The sequence below is a fragment of the Lissotriton helveticus genome, chromosome 12 (genome assembly GCF_964261635.1).
Source record: "Lissotriton helveticus chromosome 12, aLisHel1.1, whole genome shotgun sequence".
Lineage (NCBI taxonomy): Eukaryota > Metazoa > Chordata > Amphibia > Caudata > Salamandridae > Lissotriton > Lissotriton helveticus.
This window is the reverse complement of record NC_136073.1, coordinates 890,211,311-890,234,565: the sequence shown is the minus strand read 5'-3', so window position 1 is coordinate 890,234,565 and position 23,255 is coordinate 890,211,311. Positions and strand designations below refer to the sequence as shown.

General features: G+C 47.3%; 1 long non-coding RNA gene across 2 annotated transcripts in view; it reads right to left on the bottom strand.

The window, feature by feature from the left end:
* The window catches only part of LOC144798727 (uncharacterized), a 381,952-nt gene that overhangs the window by 3,087 nt on the left and 355,610 nt on the right, over positions 1–23,255 (bottom strand). Inside the window, exon 3 of one of the 2 annotated variants that reach the window (XR_013603627.1) lies at positions 1,173–2,539. The exons of the other annotated variant lie outside the window; for it this stretch is intronic. This is a non-coding gene — a long non-coding RNA (uncharacterized LOC144798727). Of the gene's footprint in view, positions 1–1,172; positions 2,540–23,255 lie in introns of those variants that run through there. 2 annotated transcript variants of the gene reach the window in all.

Below are 23,255 nucleotides of genomic sequence, written 5' to 3'. Positions count from 1 at the left end.
ACGTGACATCCTCCTCCTTTGGCCTTTGATGGCAGGCTTCAACGTGGGACCAAGTCAACTCCCCTACCAAACCCTGGCGCTGCTTTCACCAGCATGAGAGCTGCGCCGGGATTGGGGGGAGCGGCCTCACCCAGCGTTCTGAAGAGCATTGGAGGCCTCCACTTTCTCTAACACAGCTGTCTTTAACAGCTAGGTTAGAGATGTTTAAAATGCACATATCTGGCCGGCCATCGCAAGACGGCTGGCCAAAGAGACATGCGCATTTTAAACTTAACCAAATAGCTCCCTGTTGCCACTCGGAAGCACTGGCCCGCCCCGTCCTGACACTCAGCTCGGGATGAATGGTTGCTGGAAATAAAATGGAAATAAATAAACTTTGTTACCATTTTATTTTTCAGCTCTGGTCAGGGGCTTTTCTTAGTGGGCCGTCACTCCTCCGCTCAAACGGAAGAGCCAACCCTGCCCTTGTCCATGACAGATATGTCCGACATCCAGGGTGTTTGTTTCCCCACCATAAGCCTACATTGCCTGTATAGGGTATAACTCACAATGTGGTGGACGGGCAGGACATTATTGACAGAAAGATCTATCATCCGTGATCTTGCTTCCATCAATAGCAGCTAGAACGTCTAATAGGAATTTTAGTTTGAAACAGTTGACTGGGAAATTGGCAACACTTACATGTTTGATTTAAGTCAGGTGCGTACTGTATTTTGTAACCCGGTTGTGAATTTTTTTTCTGGTGACCAGAAGAACGAAGACTATGAGTGCGTCAACATTTTATACACATTTGAGTGATCACCGGAAACAGCATGTGGTGAGGTGCCCGCGGGTGTAGACGGAGTCTATGGGTGATTTCAGACCAGCAAGTGATATGTGAAGTCTTTCAAATCAGTTTCTACATCAACCATTGCTGGTGGATGAAGAAGGTGATGGAGTAGATACGGCAAGGTTTGGGGCACGCCTTCCAGGGGACTTACGGTGAGTACGGTTTTTCTGGCAGGGGGAAACTTGAACAAAAGTGAAGGCTGAGGTCAAATGCAAGTGGGATTATTAAAGTTTGTATTTGAGGAGGGTGGGGCATGAGGCTAACATGGCCTTGAGGGGGTTTAAACATGCATAATGAAAGCCTCTGATCTTGCAATAAAATTACGATTCTCTTAAGCATGACACAAGAATCAAGACTTTATTAAAGACACGGAGACCTGTCCCCTGCACCAGTATAAAGGTGAAAAGAAAGAACTATTTCACAGTGAACTGAAGTGAGTTAGGATTGGTAGTTATCTGACACATGCAGGGCCGGACTGGCTACCAGGCGTTTTGGAATGCTTGCTGCTGAGCTGGGGGGTGATTTCGTTCATGGAGACCTGCGTGTACTGAACGAAATTCGTTTTGCTTTAATTATTTCGAAGTACACAACATGGAAGGGATTGTCTTAAAAAGATAGAGTGTGAGCAAGGCACTCCATCAGGGCGATGGAGTAACTTACTCCGCCGCCCTGACAGAGTACAATCCATGTGCCAAATTATAAATCAGCCCCTAAATTCCTTCTCTTTCAAGGACACCTCCCAACAGGTTTTCAATAAACCTATTTATCAGGTTCTGCCCTCCACCTGTTCTATAGTGCCTCAGCTGCCTCTTGGAGCTGTTCCTGTCTAGGGTACCATTATCCTGACCCCTCCTCTGTTCACCAGCTCTCCTGGGGCCGCATTTATGAAAAGTGACGCAATGCTTCATGAAAACAGCGATGCGTCACTTTTCACTGCGCACTGCTTGCGACACCAATGATGCGTCATATTTACAGTATGACGCATCATGGCGCAAAGAGTTACAGATACGTCAGTATTTCTGACGTATCTGTATGGCGCAAAAGTGACGCATTGCTGGAGTGTGTCACAAAAGTGACGCAACTCCAGCAATGTGTCCTTTCACATGGGGCAAGCCCCATGTGAGAGGGCCTGCGTCAGTCTTACGCCTGCTGTGAGGCAGGCGTAAGAAATTGACGCATTTGTGTCCTAGAAGTGGCGCAATGAAATCTTATAGATTTCACTGCGTCACTTCTATGACCCTTTCTTGCGTCAGAACGCCCCCCCTGCATACATTATACCTGGCGCAGGTATATTGTGGCGCAGCGGTTTACAAAGTGACGCATCTACCTAGATGCGTCACTTTGTAAATATGGTGCAACAAGGCATATTATTTATGCTGCTGGTGCGTCACAAAAAGTGAAGCACCAGCGGCTTAAAAGTGACGCAAGGGCTCATAAATGAGGCCCCTGGACCCCACCCCTAGCCTCTATGAATCTCCTGCCGCACAAGGACGCTCAGTTATTTGGAACTCCCCTGTCATTGGCATCTCCCCTTCAATTAATAGCAGTTTGTTGTGCTGATGATGTTCATAATTGCGTGTCCGCCTTTCTGCACGTTGTACTCTCCATGCTGTTGAGCGTCATTCGTGTGTTCATTGTCCTAGCGCTGCATTCCTACAATGTTACCCTCTTCGTTGTAAAGCGCTGTAGTCCCGTTGTCGATGCATAAAACTGCAGAAATAAATCAAACAGGCAGGAATATAACACATTATAGGGTGACCAGAATTTTAAAGCAAAAAACCGGGACATTTAATAAAAATAGAAGGACTATAATTGTACGTCAAGGGAGTGCACAGAATGACAGCCCTCTTCAGCAGAGAATTACAAAACAGGCAGTAAGAACATACATAAGATGCAATTTTCAAACCCAGTAGCTTGTCTGTGAATTAAATTGATTTATTGGAACAACTGCTAACTATCCCCGCTTTGTAAAACCTAAACCCACCCCCCGTTTTCAGTCGACCCTCTCCAAAAACGGGGACATGAGCTAAATTTCTCGAAATCTGCCCGGACAGCTGGTGAAAAACGGGGACTGTTCTGGCAAATCGGGGACGCCTGGTCACCCTACCACATTAACACTAGTAGACAAGGCAGCACTGCAAAGGTCAAGAGCGAGGAAGGGGTCGGGGCGCCCCGCTCGTCGGGGTTCACACTCCAATGCCCGCAGGGGGCGCTCTCCACCAGTTGAAAGGTCTGGAGGGAAAAATGATTGCTTTGGTGTTGGACTCACTTTGCAGGTTCGCTTCGGACGCTTGCTGCCCTCTGGTGGTTGTCAGTAGGACTGCAGTCCTGCTGTGAACTGTGTACACTTGGAGGAAGGAGATAAGCATAGTTGTGGTGCATAGTAAATGCCGGATCCACTTCAAAAACCAACCCCTGTGGAAACTACAGCTCCCAGGTGCACTATCACTCCTATATGTGTATCCCGGACTGTGATGTCAGGGCAGTAAGTGCAGCCCTCCTTAATGTCACTACAATAAGCTCTGCTGACACTGTGATGTCTCAATCAAACAATCAATCAGGGGTTTTAAAACGCGCTACTCACCAGTGAGGGTCTCAAGGCACTGGGGGGAAGGAGGGCAGGGGTGGGGCACAAGCAGCTCCGTAGTTCTTTGAAGAGCCAGATCTTGGGTCCTTACTGAATTGGTGCATTGTCGGGTTTAGTCGGATGCGCTGGTGGAGTTTGTTCCAGGTCATGGATACGAGGTAGGAGTAGGATCTTCCACCTGCTCTGGTCCTGTAGAAATGAGGGACAGTGGCTAGGATGAGGTTGGCAGAGCGTAGGTTTCTCTTGGGGGCATGGAAGGAGATTAGTTTGTTGAGGTATTGAGGTCAAGTGTTGTGGAGGGCTTTGTAGGTGTGTGTGAGCAGCTTGAAGGTTTTTCTTCATTCAACGGGGAGCCAGTAGAGGTCGCAGAGGTGCTGGGTGATGTGGTCATGTTGTGGGATGTCGAGGATGTCTGGCTGCAGCGTTCTGGACGGTTTGGAGTTTGAGGAGGAGTTTTTAGTTGATTACGGCGTAGAGGGCGTTTCCATAGTCCAGTCAGAAAGTGTTGAGTGTGTGGGTGATGGTCTTCCTGGTGTTGGGGGGATCCATGCGAAGTAAGCAGAGGGTGTTGAAGCAAGTGGAGGACACCGCATTGATCTGGCAGTTCATGGAGAGTGAAGAGTTGAGTATGATGCCAAGGTTGCAAGCGTGGTCCGTTGGGGTGGGTGGGTTTCTGAGGGCGGGGAGCCACCAGGTGTTGTCCCATGTCGAGGTGGGTGAGCCAAGGATGAGGACTTCTGTTTTCTCTGAGTTGAGCTTCAGGCAGCTGTTGTTCCTCCAGGTTGCGACGTCCTTCATTCCTTCTTGGGACCTGCGCCTGGTGATGTTGGGTTCCTTGGTGAGGGAGAGGCTGAGCTGGGTGTCATCGGTGTAGGATACTATGCTGAGTCAGTGTTTTCTGATGATGGTTGCAAGGGGCACCATGTAGATATTGAAGAGCATGGGGCAGAGGGAGGATCCTTGGGATACTCCATACCTGATCTCTGTTGGTTCAGAGAGAAAGGGCAGGAGTCTTATTCCTTGTGTTCTGCCGGAGAGGAAAGATCAAATCTAGTCTGAGGCTGTTCCCTGGATGCCGGCGTTGTGGAGTCTGGCGGCTAGAGTGTGGTGGTAGACGATGTCAAAGGCTGCTGGAAGGTCCAGGAGGAGGAGGGTTGCTGTGTGGCTGTCGAGATTGCGCAAGAATAGATAAAACGCCACTAACCTTATTCTTGTGAATAGCAGAGACGATGACGGAAGAAATGCCCCCCAATTCCTCCTAGCACAACCCCCAACAGAAGAAGGCAATCCTCCTGTGTGGATGTGTACCCAGGGGAAAAGGAAAGTGGATAAAATAATAAACTCGCTGTAGGGTCTGTGTTTCCCTCAAGGTCTGGTCAAAGGAACTGCTCAATACCAGGATAGATGTCAACACTGTAGTAAGGAATGACAAAGCAGAAGATATAAAATCTATCCTCTTATTTCCAACACAATTTATCAATGTTCATTCTCCCTACTCACCAGAATTCCCTCAGCTAAAACAGGTAATTGTGCACAAGTAGATTCAAAGCAAAACAGGAACAAAAATAATAAATACTGTGTAGCACCCCTCCTAAGTTCCTTTTGAGGTCAAAATACGTAGTCTTAATTGGCAGCAAGAACCACGTGTCTCTTCACAGTCACAAAAACCACAACAACCGGGAGGACTTCCCTCCGTAGAAATGCGAGTGTTGTTAAGGGTAACAACACAGGTTCAAAAATTGCCCAACCAGTACTTCATGAGCAGTGATGCTTTTCAATTCAAAACGTAGCAACAGAAGTGAAGGGGTAGAATCGGTAATCTCCAAACAACCGGTCACAAAAACCCCTGAAAGGAATTGTAAAGAACGCGTCTCTCTGTCAATTCTTTCACTCGCTCGCAATGCAACTCAAACGCACTTCAGCGCGTTTAAAGCACCGCGGCTTTTCTTTACACAAGTTTTTTCGTGACAAGCGGAGGAGGCGAGCCCGCGCTCTCTCCGCCAAAACTACCTGTGAGTTTAATCCAAAACGGTTTCCCAAAGGCTCAAAAATGTCAAAAATATAATCAGGCAGCAGCTCCAATTCTTCAAGCTGAAATCCGGCGGGAAACACCATCCGCCATTCCTAGAGTAACAGGTTGATTGACAAGCACCTGTCCAGTGGAAAGGAGGTGCTTTAGTAAGATCCGCCCAAGGTCTCCACACTTCCTGCCCCTTGGCATGCTGGTAGCTGTAGTCTTTCTGTTGTTCTCCATCGTACCATGATGGTACGGCAAACAGCGGAGTTTATAGGGATAGGTCAGTTTCTGCTTTCGTGACCACGAAATCGCTACAGTGGCCTTGGTCGAGGAGGGCACGGATGTCGTCTTTGGCGTCTATGAGTGCGGTTTCATCCTGTGGTTGCTGCAGAATCTGGATTGAGAGGTGTCTAGGATGTTTTTGGTTTCTATAAAGTGTGTTAGCTGGGTGTTGACGACTTGCTCGCTGACTTTGGCGGCCAAAGGGAGTAATGAGATGGGCCTGATGTTCTTGAGATCCATCAAGTATGTGGAGGGCTTCTTGATGAGGGGTTTGACATCGGCGCATTTCTAGTCGTTGGGGAATGTGGCGGTCTCGAGGGAACAGTTGATAGTTCGGCGTAGTTCAGGTGCGATGGTGGTGTGGTGTGGAAGATGTGCGGCAGGCAGGGGTCAGTAGGTGCTCCAGAGTGGATGCTTTTTATTGTCTTTGAGGTGTCTTCTGTGTTGAGAGGGGTCCAGGTGAGGAGGGTCTGTTAGTGGGGGGGGGGGTTGGGGTGGTGCCATGGTCTTGGTCGTCAAAATTGTCGTAGAGCGTCTTGATCTTGAGGTGGAAGAAGGAGCTGAGTTTGTTGCAGAGGTCGTGGGAGGGAGGGACGTCGGTTGTTTCGCTGTTGGGTCTGGTTAATTCTTGTATGATGGCGAAGATTTCCTTGGAGTTGTGGGAGTTGGAGAGGATTCTGTCCTCTATGAAGTTTCTCTTTTTTGATTTGATGAGTTGGTGGTGTGCCGTGGTGGCGGCCTTGAAGGCAGAGCGTGCTTCCAGGGTTTTGCTGTTTCTCCAAATTTTCTCCAGTCATCGGCAAGAGCGATTGGATTCTTGGAGGTCCGTGTTGAACCAGGTGGCTTTCACGTTGTGTCATCTGGTGGTGTTCTGGAGGGGGGCGAGAGGGTTGGCGCAATTGGCAATCCAATGGTGAAGGTTACTGACTGCTGTGTTGGCGTCTGTCGTAGTAGGGGGAGGAGTGCAGCTGAAGGCAGAGGTGAGGTGTACTTTGGAGACTTTGTTCAAGTTTCTGCGTGGGAGGCGGGCATGCGCTTGTGCGCAGTGGGTTTCGAGAAGGAGAAATGAATGCAGTGTTGGTCTGTCCAGAGCGGTTCCTTGGTGTGGCTGAAGAAAATGTTGTTTCATCTGGCAAAGAAGGGGTCGAGTGTGTGTCCTGCTGTGTATGTGTGGGTGGAGACAAGTTGCTTCAGTCCTATGTTGGTGAGGTTCTCCAGGAGGGCGGTGGTGTTCGGATCGCTGAAGTTGTCTAGGTTGTGTCAGCAGTAAATAAAGGTAGCTAGCAGTGACACTGTGATATCACTGCAATAGTTCTCAGTATGATGTCACTGAAGAAAGTGCATACTCACTGTGATGTCACTGCAATGATAACTGCTCTCACTGCCATGTCACTGCAGTAAGAACTACATTGCAATCGATACAGCTCCCACTGCGATGTCACTGCAGTAATAGCTTCACCGCAGTAGACACAGTTCCCACTGTTGTGTCACTGCAATGATCACTGCTCCCACACCATGTCCTTTCAATAAGTTAACTCCCACTGCGATGTCACTGCAGCAATAACTTCACCGCAGTAGGCACAGCTCCCACTGTGATGTCACTGTAGTAATAGCTCCACCACAGTAGACATAGCTCCCACTGCAATGTCACTGCAGCAATAACTTCACAGCAGTAGGCACAGCTCCCACTGTGATGTCACTGCAGTAATAGCTTCACCCCGGTAGACATAGCTCCCACTGGGATGTCACGGCAGTAATAACGACACTGCAGTAGACACAGTTCCCACTGCGATGTCACTGCAGTAATAACTTCACCGCAGTAGACACAGCTCCCATTGTAAAATCACTGCAATGATAATTACTACCACTGCCATGTAATTTCAATAAGTGAACTCCTACTGCAATGTCACAGCAGTTATAACTTCACCGCAATAGAAATAGCTCCCACTGCGATGGCACTGTAGTCATAACTTCACCGCAGTAGACACAGCTACCGCTGTGATTTTACTGCAGTAATAACTTCACCGCAGTAGACACAGCTATTGCTGCGATGTTACTGCAGTAATAACATCACCGTAGTAGAAACAGGTCCCACTATACACATCTCTCACTGCAATGTCACTGCAGTAATAACTTCACTGCAGTAGATGCAGCTCTCACTGCGATGGCACTGTAGTCATAACTTCACCACAGTAGACACAGCTATTGCTGCGAAGTTACTGCAGTAATAACTTCACTGCAGTAGACACAGCTCCCACTGCAATGTCACTGAAGTAATAACGACACCGCAGTATACGCGGCTCCCACTGTGATGTCACTGCAGTAATAACAACACCATAGTAGACACAACTCCGATTAGACACAGCTCCCACTACGATGTCACTACAGTAATAATGACACCGCAGTAGACACAGCTCCCACTAGACACAGCTCCCACTGCAATGTCACTGCAGTAATAACTTCACCGCAGTAGACACAGTTCCCACTAGACACAGCTCCCACTGCAATGTCACTGCAGTAATAACTTCACCGCTGTAGACACAGTTATTGCTGTGATGTTACTGCAGTAATAACTTCACCGCAATAGACACAGCTCCCACTAGACACAGCTCCCACTGCAATGTCACTGCAGTAAAAAAGACACCGCAGTATACACGGCTCCCACTGCGATGGCAGTGCAGTAATAACGACACCGTAGTAGACACAGCTATTGCTGTGATGTTACTGCAGAAATAACTTCACCGCAGTAGACACAGCTCCCACCAGACACAGCTCCCACTGCGATGTCACTGCAGTAATAACGGTATATAGACAAAATATCGAGTCAAAAATATCGAATTGCACTAATATCGAAGTGAAAATATAGAATGGACAGAATATCAAATGGACAGAATATAGTCAACAAAAATATCGAATTTAAGGTAAGTAATTTAATATCGATTTTCATAAATATAGAAAGTCAAAATATCGAAGTACATAATATAGGTATTAAACATATCGATATTTTAATAATATCAAATTTTTTAAAGTGTTTTGTATGTTAAGTATATGTGTGAAAATTGTATATTCATTTTATAATTTATTTTAAGTAATGAATTTTATGTTATTTAATTTTTGCGTAATTTAATTCTGTAGCGGGTTGTGGGTTTATAGGGGAATAGGGTGGGAGTAATTTAATTATAATTAATTAAATATTTTTATTTATTTATTGGTATTTATTTTGAATTAATTGTTAATTTTTTATTGGTAATTAAATACATTTAAATTGGTAATTACTTTTTATTAATTGATTAATTGATAATTATGTTAATTTTATAAAATTATTTCCCGGGGCGGGGAGTGGGTTGATAGGGAAATAGGGTGGGAAGTCATTTAACTGTAATTAATTAAATATTTTAATTTATTTATTGGTATTTATTTTGAATTAATTGTTAATTAATTTTTAATTGCTAAATAATTCATTTGTAATTGGTAATTAATTTGTATTAATAGGTAATGAATTTTAATAATACATTTTTATTTGTATTTTTAATTGATTGATTATTATATTATATTAAATTGCTAATTACTTTTAATACATTTTTTATTGGTATTTATATTTAATTTATTTCTATTAATATATGAAGTATTTACTTTCCCTACTGTTGCACTCACTGGAGTGGGAATAGTAATTTTTACCCCTACGCTATCCAATGCTTTCCCTACTGTTGCACTCACTGGAGTGGGAGTATTAATTTTTACCCCTACGCTATCCAACTTTTTCCCTACTTTTGCACTCCCTGGAGTGGGAATAGTAATTTTTACCCCTACGCTATCCAACGCTTTCCCTACTGTTGCACTCTCTGGAGTGGGAATAGTAATTTTTACCCCTACACTATCCAACGCTTTCCCTACTCTTGCACTCACTGGAGTGGGAGTATTAATTTTTACCCCTACGCTATCCAACTTTTTCCCTACTGTTGCACTCCCTGGAGTGGGAATAGTAATTTTTACCCCTACGCTATCCAACGCTTTCCCTACTGTTGCACTCACTGGAGTGGGAATAGTAATTTTTACCCCTACGCTATCCAACGTTTTCCCTACTGTTGCACTCACTGGAGTGGGAATAGTAATTTTTACCTCTACACTATCCAACGCTTTCCGTACTGTTGCACTCACTGGAGTGGGAATAGTAATTTGTACCCTCCCGCTATCCTACGGTAAAAATATTGTATCTTTTTTTATTAATACTAAGTTAATATATATATATATGTTTTGAAAAATAAAATTGTAATTTTTTTATAACTTACATTAATTATTTAATAATTGTAAGGTTATTTAAGTATTTGTAAGTATATTTTAGTTAATTATTTTTAATAATTCATTAATTTAAAATTATTTTTAGGACATTTAAAACAATTCGATATTTTGACTAACTATATTTTTTTAACGATATTTTTAATTCGATATTTTTGTACTTACCTGTTTGTAGATAGGAATTCTATATTTTTGTATTCGATATTTTATCTTCGATATTTGTGTAAATCTATATTTTTGTTATTGATATTATTTCAGTGATCCATAACAACACCGCAGTAGACACAGCTATTGCTGTGATGTTACTGCAGTAATAACTTCACGGCATTAGACACAGCTCCCACCAGACACAGCTCCCACTGCGATGTCACTGCAGGAATAACGACACCGCAGTAGACACAGCTCCCACTGCGATGTCACTGCAGTAATAACGATGCCGCAGTAGCCACAGCTCCCACCAGACACAGCTCCCACTGCGATGTCACTGCAGGAATAACGACACCGCAGTAGACACAGCTCCCACTGCGATGTCACTGCAGTAATAACGATGCCGCTGTAGCCACAGCTCCCACTAGACACAGCTCCCACTACAATGTCACTGCAGGAATAACGACACCGCAGTAGACACAGCTCCCACTGCGATGTCACTGCAGTACGTACAGCGCCTACTTTATTGCCACTACAGTAATGTCATTAGATTCACGAGTGGGAGCCCCCTGTTATCTCTCTGAAGATTGGGTTTAATATACGTGAAGTGGAGCAGAACTCCTGAAGAAGTAACTTCTCAAAATACTTATAGGATAGTGGGGCATAATATCAAAGAACGGCGTTAAAATTATCGCCGCTTTAGCGGCAGGAAACTGCAGCTAAAACAGCGATAATGGGCTTGATAGTATGCCGTAGAGAATTCCAATAGATGCCCATGTTAACACCAGGAAAACCTGAAAAAGTTGGCCTGACAGGAAGAATTCTCAAAGAATTTCTACAGCCACGCAGTCAGTACGTACCACGTGACCACTGGATTATTATTCCAAACACATTTATTTTATCGTTTTTTTCTAAGTTTCTTAAAGTTCCAACACAACAAGCACAAACAAAATGACCATCAGAACAGTGGGTTCATGTACACAGTATCTACAAAAATAAAATTTTTCAAATGTACAATACTTACAACAATCGAGTCAAACGAAACAAATAGTGACACACCAAACCAATAAAGCATATAATGATTCAATTAAATTGCAGTTATATACAGTGCAATAATGATGCATGAAACAGAGAGGAGAACCAGTCCTTAGAACAATAAAACCAAGGGACAGGCGGGATTGAGATGGAAATAGGTGCCTGCCTGTCTACCAAAACCTGTGGTCAAGTATTTCTTGAGGGTTACACTGCTAGGGTCCGAAATACTGAGATTAGTTGTATCCTAGCGGCACCCTTTGAGATTACCACAGGGTGGGAGTGTCGACGCGTTTCGAACCTAGATGTTGTAGGTTCTCTTCAGGACAGGGACTGGGGACAATAGATCTGTAAAAACATACGGAGTAGGTGTCAAATGTATATCTCATAGTACTATGACAGTCTACTCTGGCTCCAAAGAAAAGGGAAATAATTACCTACACAGGGCCACAAAAGTTGCCGTAGTGTAAGTAGGTCGCAAAAAGCATTCAGAGCTGAAAAAACATATAAAGAACACTCAGCACGGTCACTAACCCGTTGGGTATGGGACAATTAGCGCAGCAATGGATAAGCGTGGAGCCTTAATGAATGTGCATCATACCTGTAATTTACACACTGATGAACTGAAAACGTGATGCCCGCGACGCGGTGCACACTCAGGGTTGATGGACCGCTCCCATTTTGCAGCGCAGGTAATAGTAGCTGAGGGAGTGGCCACAAGAAAAAATACACAATTAATTAAAAGTCCAAGGTCAGTAAGACTGCCGATTATGAAAACCGAGTGCAGCCGACCAGTCGCAAGCAAGGAGCCAAGGAGACCGTTCCTACCTGAACTCCAAACAAACAGCAAGCAATGCGGGCGCCTAGGCACGGAACCCAATTCAGGCCAGCAGGCGGTGTCAATATCACCGGATCCCGCTACAAGGAGAATGAGAATGTTTGCATATTAACACCAGGACATGGGCTTCTATTTGAATTCTCAAGGGTGTATTATCAAGCCCATTATCGCTGCTTTAACGGCAGTTTCCTGCCGATAAACCAGCGATAATTTTAACGCCGTTCCTTGATAATATGCCCCATTATAAGTTGATTAACGAAATCCAACCTACATACATTTGTATGTGGGGAATGAATACTGATTACATTCAATGTTACTATGAATAGATACATGAATAAAGGCGTATTCAGTGTCAGGGGCATAGAATACAAAATAATGTACTTTATAATTGTCTAATGAGTTTCCAAGGCTCAGCTTTTTCGAAGCCAAAGCAAACATTTCATGGGGAATAAACACAGAACAGAGGCTCAGCACAGCAGCACGCACCAACGTCAGCCATTTATTAATATTAATACGTTCATCAGTTTAGCAGGGCCTACGTTGGTGCATCATCCACAAATGACGATAAAAGGAATAGCAACCCCTGTTCACACTGAAAGGTTGATGTGGGAAGGTTTGTCAATGTATTGGACCCAGAAAGTGTCGATCTGCGCGACCACCTTCAGGACAGAGAGTACGGAAAGTCCATCCTTAAGATTATAAAAAAAATGCATGCAAAAAAGAAAGAATTCAAGACATATCAGAATCTGTACTTATCTTACTAAATACGAAATAGATCCACCACAGAATTCACTGAGTATGGCAAGAGGGGAGTGAACAACTCTGCAAAGATCGTGGAATAAACGTAAAAGCAAGAAAAACACGAAAGCAGGTGGATGAAGCCACGGACACACGTATCCTGTTACTAAACAGAGCCACAGTAACTAGAAAAGGCGAAACAGTCAATAAAACAACCTGTGAGTAATTAGAACCGATATTAGCCAAGTGAAGCAGAACGTGCTGCAACTGAAACACAGAAGCGTCAGTCAAGTGCACACTGTGGCTTTCCAGGAAATGAATCTATCCAAATATCTGAAAATCAGGCTCTGGGTCAACTAGATACACAGAACAACAAAAATAAAAGTATATACACAGAAGTCACGCAACGCAGGGCACAGGTAAAGGTGCCGCACTGCTGCCTCATGAAGGGGAGAAAGCAGAACAGCACCTACTTTACCTACTAAGCTGTGGTGCTGTTACCCTTTCTCCCTGTGCGGGGGCACAGACACCCGTGCACCAGCACAGACACCCGTGCGCCAGCACAGACACCCATGCGCCAGCACAGACACCCGTGCGCCAGCACAGACACCCGTGCACCAGCACGGACACCCGTGCACCAGCACAGACACCCGTGCACCAGCACAGACACCCGTGACCCAGCACAGACACCCGTGCGCCAGCGCAGACACCCGTGCACCAGCACAGACACCCGTGCACCAGCACAGACACCCGTGCACCAGCACAGACACCCGTGCACCAGCACAGACACCCGTGACCCAGCACAGACACCCGTGCACCAGCAGAGACACCCGTGCACCAGCACAGACACCTGTGCACCAGCACAGACACCCGTGCGCCAGCACAGACACCCGTGCGCCAGCACAGACACCCGCGCACCAGCACAGACACCCGTGCACCAGCACAGACACCCGTACACCAGCATAGACACCCGTGCACCAGCACAGACACCCGTGCGCCTGCACAGACACCCGTGCGCCAGCACAGACACCCGTGCGCCAGCACAGACACCCGTGCACCAGCACAGACACCCGTGCAGCAGCACAGACACCCGTGCGCCAGCACAGACACCCGTGCGCCAGCACAGACACCTGTGCCCCAGCACAGACACCCGTGCGCCTGCACAGACACCCGTGCGCCAGCACAGACACCCGTGCACCAGCACAGACACCATAGTGCAAGATTGTCTGCGTTGTTTGAAGCTCGGTTTTTGTACCATAAGGGGTCCCTTCCAGTACAAAGACTATGCTTTAAAGCTTTATCCACTTTGTACTGTGTGCTGTACAATGCAGCACATACGCAAAGTGGAAAAAACAAGAAGCAATGGAAACCTTTCTCCTCGTTACACCGACCTTGAGGTGGTGCAGGATTTGCAGATAGGGATTTGCATCAAAAGCCATGGGTGGTTGCATGGGAATTTCCATTCACCAACCAGGGAACGCCCCTTCATGCAGAGTAACACAAGACAGCCCTTTGGACAACTATTTGTTACCTTGGGTCACAATCCAACACAAATCACGATTTGCACTGCATTGTAAATCTCATCTGAACTTTTTGTGCGGGGATGGTGTTGGAAAAGTAGCGCAAACCCAATGCACAGAATTAGTAAATCCGGGCCTTAATTCAAGATCATAAACCATATGCATAGGAGAGCAGTAGACCAGTTACCTGGAATTAATGTTCATTTATTTATGATATTTATAAAGTGCAAAAGCATCCGCCACTAGACCAATATCTGATACAATAAGAAGGCGCAACGATCAGTGGTTATTTTGAAAACAAAACAGAAGTGCCGGGGCTCTCGTCAGGAGGCAGCTTGCACCAGCCCATTTCTTCTGTTAGTGCTGTCTAACACAAAACCAACAAACCCTAAAAGTGGTGAGGGGATGTGGCGTAATGGCCAGAGCTGCCGACTTCGGAGCTGGGGAACCAGGTTCGAGTCTTGGCATCGGCTCAACATCCTGTGATTCTTGGGAAAATCACTTAATCTGCCTCTGCTCACCAAAAATTAATGTGTCTTCAATTTGGGCTCAAGCGACAGTGTTGATTATTAAGTGCCGGTGCTGAAGACTGGAAACCACCGGCTCAAATTAAGAACTGGCAACCCGCCAGAAAATCACAATTATTGAACAAACATCCAGGTTTTCAATAATTTATGGAAAGCCTCAAAATCAGTGGTTCGGCGCAGTTTAAGCAGGAGGGTATTCCAATGGGTGGCCGCCAAGTAAGAGAAGGAGCTTCCCCACATACGAACCCTAGTCATACGCCTCTGAGAAATGATGGCCTGGTTTAATGTCCTTGAAAGTTTTGAAATATGGATTATATTTCTCAAATTCACCGAACATGTAGAACAAACTGCCCGATGCACACGGCAGAGCAATTTAAAAACAGCCCCTTGCCCATTGGCAGCCAGTGAAGGGAGTTCAGACGGCCGATGTGGAAGACCTAGCAGGAAGATTGCGGATCAAACGCACAGCCGTGTTTCGGACGGTTGAAAAGATAATCGTAATTTCTATGTATAGAGCATTGCCATAGTCCAGCCGACTAATAATGAGTGCCTGAACTATAGTTTTGTGCCAGTGACTGGGAATCCAGGTAAATACTCTAGAAGTAGGCGCAGAGCAACAACACCACTTCCAACCTCCGCATTGTCCGGGTCTTTCATGGAGAGGGAACCATCCATCCAGAAGCCAGGATTCTTCACAAACAATAGCATGAGCTCTCAGAGTGGAGCAGAGGAATGAGGGAGCTCCCCGAGAAACTAATCTCTGCCAACGACAAGTTATCTTCCGTAGAAGCAATGCTCCCAACACCAAGAAGCCCAGTGCTGGTGCTGCATGGCAGCGGTGGATTATAAGGAGCAAAACTTTGGGCGCCATTTTGGATCAGGTCAAGGCGAGTAAGATGAGTACTCAAGTAAATCCTAAAGAGACAGCTGATCGTACAAAGAGAATTCAAATGGTCAAAGTGGGACAAACAAATACATACAAAATATGACCGGAGTCAGAAATTACATCACTGAGCCGTGTCGTCTCTATCCAGTCACCATATTGGAATGGTCACCATGTTATCTGTGTAGAAGACTACTTGAAAAATACTATAAAGAATCAACAAGTCGGGGTCTCCCATTAGACCCGAAGGACATACAAACTCTATCCACCACCAGCTGGGCCTCGAAACGGCTTGCTAGGATGCTGCGTTGACGGATGCCATACTCTCCCGCGATCCCCCTGGCGAATAAACCCTGGCTTCCCATCACACGAGAATGGTAAACATCCTTAACAATGCATACATTACAACGCATGCCATTTCCCCGACTTTTTTACTCTGCAAAATCTTTTACAACACAGGGCTTTACACTGCAAACCATTACAACGCATTCCCCAAAGTAACACCTCAGTGGAGTTAGAATAGTAAATTGCGTTGTAATGGGGAATGCATTGTAATGGATTGCGTTATAAAGCCCTGCGTTGTAAAAGATTTTGCATAGTAAAAACGCGGGATAATGGCACACATTGTAAAAGCATCAGTACAGTGTCCTATTCCCTGAGAACAATTGGTAGAACGAACCCTGACAAAACACGCTCTACATACCTTTAGGAACCTCTTACCAGACACTGACAGACGTGTTCTCTTCTTTGGAAGAAGATAGATTTCAAGAAGCCACCCATATGGACCACTTTGTGCTCCGTTGGCTCCAGAATACGCTAAAGGCCCTGGTACAGACTTACCCGCTAGCCCCTGAGGAATTCACGCCACTGATGCTGGTGATTACTGATAGCGTAGGAGATAGATTAATCTTCAAATTATATCACACTTGCTTTGACCTACCGCCTCTGGTCTCCGGGCTCAGAGATACAAGGGAGGCCAACTTGGGACATCCCTTAACAACAACAGATTTGCTATGCCTGTTGTGCACAGACACACCTTGCCTCCTTTAACCATCGCCATAAGCTTATGCACTTTAAGTTTCTGCAAAGAACGTACGTCATGCATGCAACACTGGTTCGCATAGACCCTGCTCGATCCTGTGATTACACTTGAACCCACCCCTTTGTTAGGTCTGCTGGGCTATGTGCAAGAAGTACCTAAATCTCTGTTCCGATATGTTGCCATTGCGTTGCTTCAGGATAAACGGGAGATACACATACACTCGTGAAGAAAAAACCCACCTACAATAGCGGCATGGATAAAAAGTCTAATGTATTGTGATACCAACAGTGAGCTGTATGCAACTTTACCAGGGCTCGAAAAATCCACTCGAGCTATTTTTAGGTCCTACTCACCCGAAAACAAACTAACTTTTGTCCTCTGTCTGTGAAAACATGTGACAAGATAACAAGATTTAAAGGCATTTTTATTGCTCACAGAGTGAATGAGTGTTAGACCTGACACCTTTTGGCGTGGTTCTTCCCCCATCTTTTTGCCTCTGACTCATGTGTTCTGATGCTGTGCTGGATTTCGTTTTTGCTGATTTAGATGTTTTGGACACTCTGCCACTGCTGATCAGTGTCAGAGTGTAAGTGCTCCTTCTGTAAATTGTGATATTGATTGAGTATACCTAATTGGCATATTTGTATCACCACGAAGTCCCTAGTAGAGGGCACTGTGTGTGCCAGGGCTGGTGATGACAAATGCTACTAGTGGGCCTGCAGCGCAGATTGCGCCACCCACATGAGTAGCTTTTAAAAGGTGACTCAGGCCTGCCAGCGCAGGGCCTGTGTGCAGTCAGTGACTGCCATGTCAGCCTGGCCAGTGTCCCCACTGGCTGGGCCTAACCCTTCCCTGTCTGTGCACATCAGTCACCCCTATGGAAGGCTCAAGGTACCCCCCTGGGCAGGGTGCAGTGTATGGATAAGGTAGAGCATGTGCTAGTGCAGGTACTATGCTCTGGTAGTGGGCTACAGCCATTTTGTGTGCTCACTGCTGTAAGGCTATCTTGCTCCATAGAGTAACATGGAGGGGGGCTGGGCCCATGTGATACCAGCCTATCTCCCCATAGGAACAAGATGGGACATAAGTGAAAGATATCCCTGGACTCAGAATTTAATGACACATCTTTTAGTGAAGGGTGTTTTTAAATCCTGGGTTGGAGAATAGCCCTTTTAGAAAGTGGCTGTTCTCTTGTCTAAACCTTTCTGTGTGCCTGGGTTTGTGGAATGTCTGCCTGGTCTGGATGTGACAGGAAGGGGCTGCAGAGCCCCAGAGGAGAGGGTCGGAGCCATCCCGGGGATGAAAGGGCACATCTGCCTGCTTGGGAGGAGGGAGGAAGGAATGCCAGATAAGTGCTGGGCTGTGCCTGCCTACCTCCCCCACATTAGCTCTCTCCTGGTGGTCAACTGACCCCACTGGCCCTGAAGCTGACAGGAAGAAGAGAGCCAGAGACACCTCAGTGCTCCGCAACCCCCAGAACTGGTTTAGACTGGACCCAGGGCCTCCATGCACAAAGAACTTCAAAGACATTGGGGGGTATAAGGAAAGGACCCCTGTCTGCAGAGAATTAGATTCTGAAATTCTGCAAGCAAGAAGGAACCCTCGCTGGAAGGAGGACAGCTAGAGAACTGAAGGAAGACTGCCTTGCTGTGTGCTCTAAGGGCTGACTTGTTCTGCTGTCCACCTGGAAGCTAAGGAGAAGAAAGGGACTTTGCTGTGTGCTGTGACCCTGCCTACTTGAAACTGCCAAGACTCTGCTGTGTGCTGTGTCTACAACTGAATCTCCAAGGGCCTGAGAAGAGCTGGCCCCCTGTCTGCAACCCAGGGACATAAAGGTTGCCCAAGGACTGCCAAGACCCTGCTGTGTCCCCTGAAGCTGCTGTGGGCTGAAGAGATCGTGAAGCCCTGCTGTTTGCCTGACCGTCGGCCCTCTGTTTGGCTGGAGGGTGCTGCGCTGTGCATTGTCTGCCCAACCGGCTGCTGTGCCGTGCTGTGAGGTCGCCGTGTTCATCGACACGTGTTATGTGCAGACTGAAGGTTTGTGAGCCTTCCCCGAGCAGAGCGCACTAAAACAACCTGTGTGCAGCTTCACCACCGCGACCCGGGGTCAGTAAACCCCCGACGAAGGTCCCCGTACCTTGCTGGTACCAACGCGACCGAAAACGAGCCCGCTGCTCTCCGATTGGACGAGAGAGCCGGGCCCCCTCACCAAACGCCGCGACGGGATTGGCCCGTGCGGCGCAGCGTCATCACTGTTGCCATGTGGTGATTGGCTAGGGCGAGGAGCGTCATCGCAGGCTTGACCCGGGAGCCGCACTGCCATAGGCTGACTCCCGGGTGCTGTGGAGGCTCGCCCGTTCTGCCGCGTCTGGATTGGCCCGCTCGACTGGAGGAGCCGAGAATTCACCGCGATCACCGCCGGGCCCGGGGAAGACTGACCTGACCTCGCCGAGGGACCTGAAAGAGTGCTCCAGCCCCCGGCCTGCCGTCTCTGCTCCCCGCTGCTCCCTGGAGAACCGAGAGCGGGCGGTGGAGCGTCCTGAGACCGGCCGGGCTGGAGCGCTAGTGAGCGCTCGCCGCGAGGTGCGCCTGGAAGGGAATCCCCCCTCCCAACAGCATTGCGGTGAGACGCGCTAGAAGCGCGAAGGGTCCCTGACGCTAGGGGCCGGGTCCCGTTTACGTTATAAAACATTGGCATGATTCTTGGCTCATTTTTGGGAGCGTTTCTAGCATAAAACATTGGCATGGTCCTTGGCTCGTTTTGAGAGCGAAGTGCATATAAATCAGTGGCCATATTTTTAAGTGCTGATTTGAGAGACTAGAGACTATTTTTATTTTTATGCTGAGAACTGCCTATTTACAAGACCTACTAAGAATTAAGTGCAACCTTGTTCTAAATGAAGTGTTTAACGTGCAACCTTTAAGTTAGAAATGCTATCTGCTCTAAAGAAGTGATTATCATGCAACTGCTTCATTTACATGCTGAAACTAGATAAAGTTATATTTTATATATACTTACCTGTGTGGTCTCAGTTTGTGGTGGATTGGGAATTGCTGTTGTGTTAAGTGCAAATGTTATCCACATTGTCTCCGAGTTTAGCCTAGACTGCTCGCGCCATGCTACCTAGAGGGTGAGCAGGGGTTATCTCAGAGGGTTATTCCGTCGCCCTGACCGGAGCTAGGGGTCCCTACTTGGGCCAAGGTACTTACCTTTGCCATCCAGAGACTCCCGGTTCTAACATTGGTGGCAGCGGTGGGATTTTGAACTAATGATTGCACTTGACCTGCAGTGATTTCTTGTACATCACTAGTCTAGTTTAGCGGAACAGGTTGCGCAGGATTTTTTCTTTTTGGTGAAACCTTTTTAGTTGAAAAAGGGTAGGAGGTAACATGTCTCAGAACGCGCAAAGCATGAATGCAGAAGGGGAAGTGGAATTTGAAATCCAGGAGTTGCTCACCTATAACAAGGAGCAACTGAGAAAATTCTGCAGACAGCTTGAATGCCCAGTAAGGGGCGGCGCAAATAAGGAAGAGCTACGGACAGCTCTGAGGGCCTGGTGGGAGGCCAAACATGGTGAACTAGAAGCTACTATTGAAGAGGGTGGCGCACAGGAGATTGTTTTTCTGCCTAGTGATTTGCCAGTGGCGAAGCCAGCGTCTAGGGCCGGCAGCACCCACTCCAGTAGGCTTATTTCTCCAGAGGAGGTGGAGGAGAATCAGAGAGCTAGGGCCCATGAGATTGAGCTTTTGAAGCTCAAAGCGGAAGCCGACGAGAAGAGACTGCGCCTAGAAGTTGAGAAAGAGGCGCAGGAGAGAGCGGCACAGGAGAGAAGGCATGCTCTCGCTTTGGAGGAAAAGAAGCTCCAATTGGCTCATGAGAGGAGCATAAAGGAGTTGGACTTCAAATATAAAGAGAGGGGGTCCAGTTCTAATGGTGGCAGCGCACAACCAGTACAGGCGGGTAAGGTATACATACCAAAGGATCTGGTACAGAATTATCAGAGGGGTGAGGATATTTATGCGTGGTTCAGAGCGTATGAACTTGCCTTAAAGATGAATGAGGTGCCCGAGAAGAATTGGGGAGCAGGGTTGTGGAAGCATTTTGAGGCCTCTGGGAGGGATGTTTTGGCACCCTTAGAAGCAAAGGATGCTTTGTCCTACTCCGCCATGAAGGAGGCTTTGTGCCTCAGGTATGGGCTCACTGCTGAACAGTACCGCCAGAAGTTTAGGAACTTCAAGAAGCTTGATTCAAGTACTTGGGTGGAGTGTGTGAGTATGTACACGCGTGCACTGGAAGGTTGGATGAAGGGCAGCAAAGTTACTGATTATGTGGGGTTGTGTCACTTGATTAGTAGGGAGCACTTAAGTAGTTTGTGTGTCCCAGAGCTGCGCCAGCATCTTTTGGATAGTAAGTTAACTGATCCCAGTGAGCTTGCTAAAGAGGCGGACCGGTGGACTAGCACCAGGGTCCACAAGGGGGTGGTAAGTACCCCAGCCAAAGGTGGACAGGGTCCCCAGCAGAAGAGTGGGGGGGACACGGGTAATCAAAAGGAGTCCTCTAAAGGGCCCCAAAGTAGTTCCCAAGAGAAGGTGTCTCAACCCCCCAAGTCTAAGAAGTCCTGGCCCCATAAGGGCCCGCAGGACAAGAAGACCCTCACTTGCTATGCATGTAGGGAGGTGGGGCACATTGCTCCAAACTGTCCAAAGAAGAAATCTGCACCCACGGGTGCTCCAGCTCCAGCTCCGGCGATAGCCAGTGTAGCTTTGGGAGGGGATTTGATTTCTAGTGGGGAGGAGGGGTTAGCATTGATGACCCTTGTCTCTCTAGGAGACCAAGAGATGGCCCAGGAAACCTTGCTGCCCCAAAACACTAAGAAATACGGGCAGAAGGTGACCATCAATGGACAGGTGGTGGAGGCTCTGAGAGACACAGGGGCCAGCGTGACATCTGTTAGGTGTCAGTGGGTGTCTGAAGAGCAAATTGTTCCCCAGGTACTCCGGCCTGTGGTGGCAGCTGACAGTTCAGTGCGCTACTGCAGGCTGGCGAAAGTTCCATTTGAATGGGGAGGAGTCTCCGGTATTTTGGAGATTGTAGTAAGTGATGCCTTGCCTGTAGATTGTCTATTAGGTAATGACCTGGAGAGCTCCCCATGGAAAGAGGTGGAGCACCGGACTCACTTGGAGATGTTGGGTTTGCCTGCGTGGATCTGTGTGTCCACCCGTGCAATGACAGCAAGAGAGGGCGGTCTAGCAGAACTGGAGCCTGGAACAATGGCCCAGGGACCTGCCAAGAGAGGAAGGGGTAGAGGGCGCGGGAAACCGGCCCCCACTGTTCCCACGGTCCAGGAGGAGGCAGACCCGGAAGGGGATGCCCTGGAACCTACAGGGGAGCAGGTGGCCGAACTAGGGGAATTGCCTGAGCTGTCCCAGTGGCAGCAAGAGGGTGGTCCCTCCAGGGAGGAATTCTGCCAGGCTCAGAAGGAGTGCCCTTCTCTCATTGGTGTGCGGCAGCAGGCTGCCGACCAGGCCGCAGGCCTGGGGTCCAAGGAGCATTTGATCTATTGGGAGGATGACTTACTGTATAGTGAGCCTAAGTTCGCTGAGCCCGTGCTGATTTGAGAGACTAGAGACTATTTTTATTTTTATGCTGAGAACTGCCTATTTACAAGACCTACTAAGAATTAAGTGCAACCTTGTTCTAAATGAAGTGTTTAACGTGCAACCTTTAAGTTAGAAATGCTATCTGTTCTAAAGAAGTGATTATCATGCAACTGCTTCATTTACATGCTGAAACTAGATAAAGTTATATTTTATATATACTTACCTGTGTGGTCTCAGTTTGTGGTGGATTGGGAATTGCTGTTGTGTTAAGTGCAAATGTTATCCACATTGTCTCCGAGTTTATGAAGAGGTGGTATGACCAGAACACTTCTCTGGTTGAGTTCCAACCTGGTCAGAAGGTGTGGGTGATGGCGCCAGTGGAGCCTTGTGCGCTCCGTGACAAGTGGTCTGGCCCATATGAGGTGGTGGAGCGCAAGAGCGAGGTTACCTATTTGGTTAACCTGAAGACTCCCAGGCAGCCCCTGAGAGTGCTACATGTGAACCGCCTCAAACCCCACTTTGAGAGAACTGAAGTGACTATGCTCATGGCTACAGATGTTGGAGGGGAGGACGATAGTGATCCTCTCCTTGACCTCCTGGCAGTCAAGGAGCAAGATGGGTCAGTGGATGGTGTGGTCCTCTCCCCCACCCTGACCCCAGAACAGCAGGAGGATTGTCGCCAAGTGTTGGGTCAGTTCGCCCCACTGTTCTCCCTGACCCCAGGTGTCACCAAATGGTGCGTCCACGACGTGGACACTGGAGACAGCATGCCTGTGAAACAGAAGTTTTACAGGGTGGCTGACAAGGTCAGAGCTAGCATCAAGGAAGAAGTTTCCAAGATGTTGGCGCTTGGGGTTATTGAGCCCTCCAGCAGCCCCTGGGCTAGCCCAGTGGTCTTAGTGCCTAAGAAAGCTGC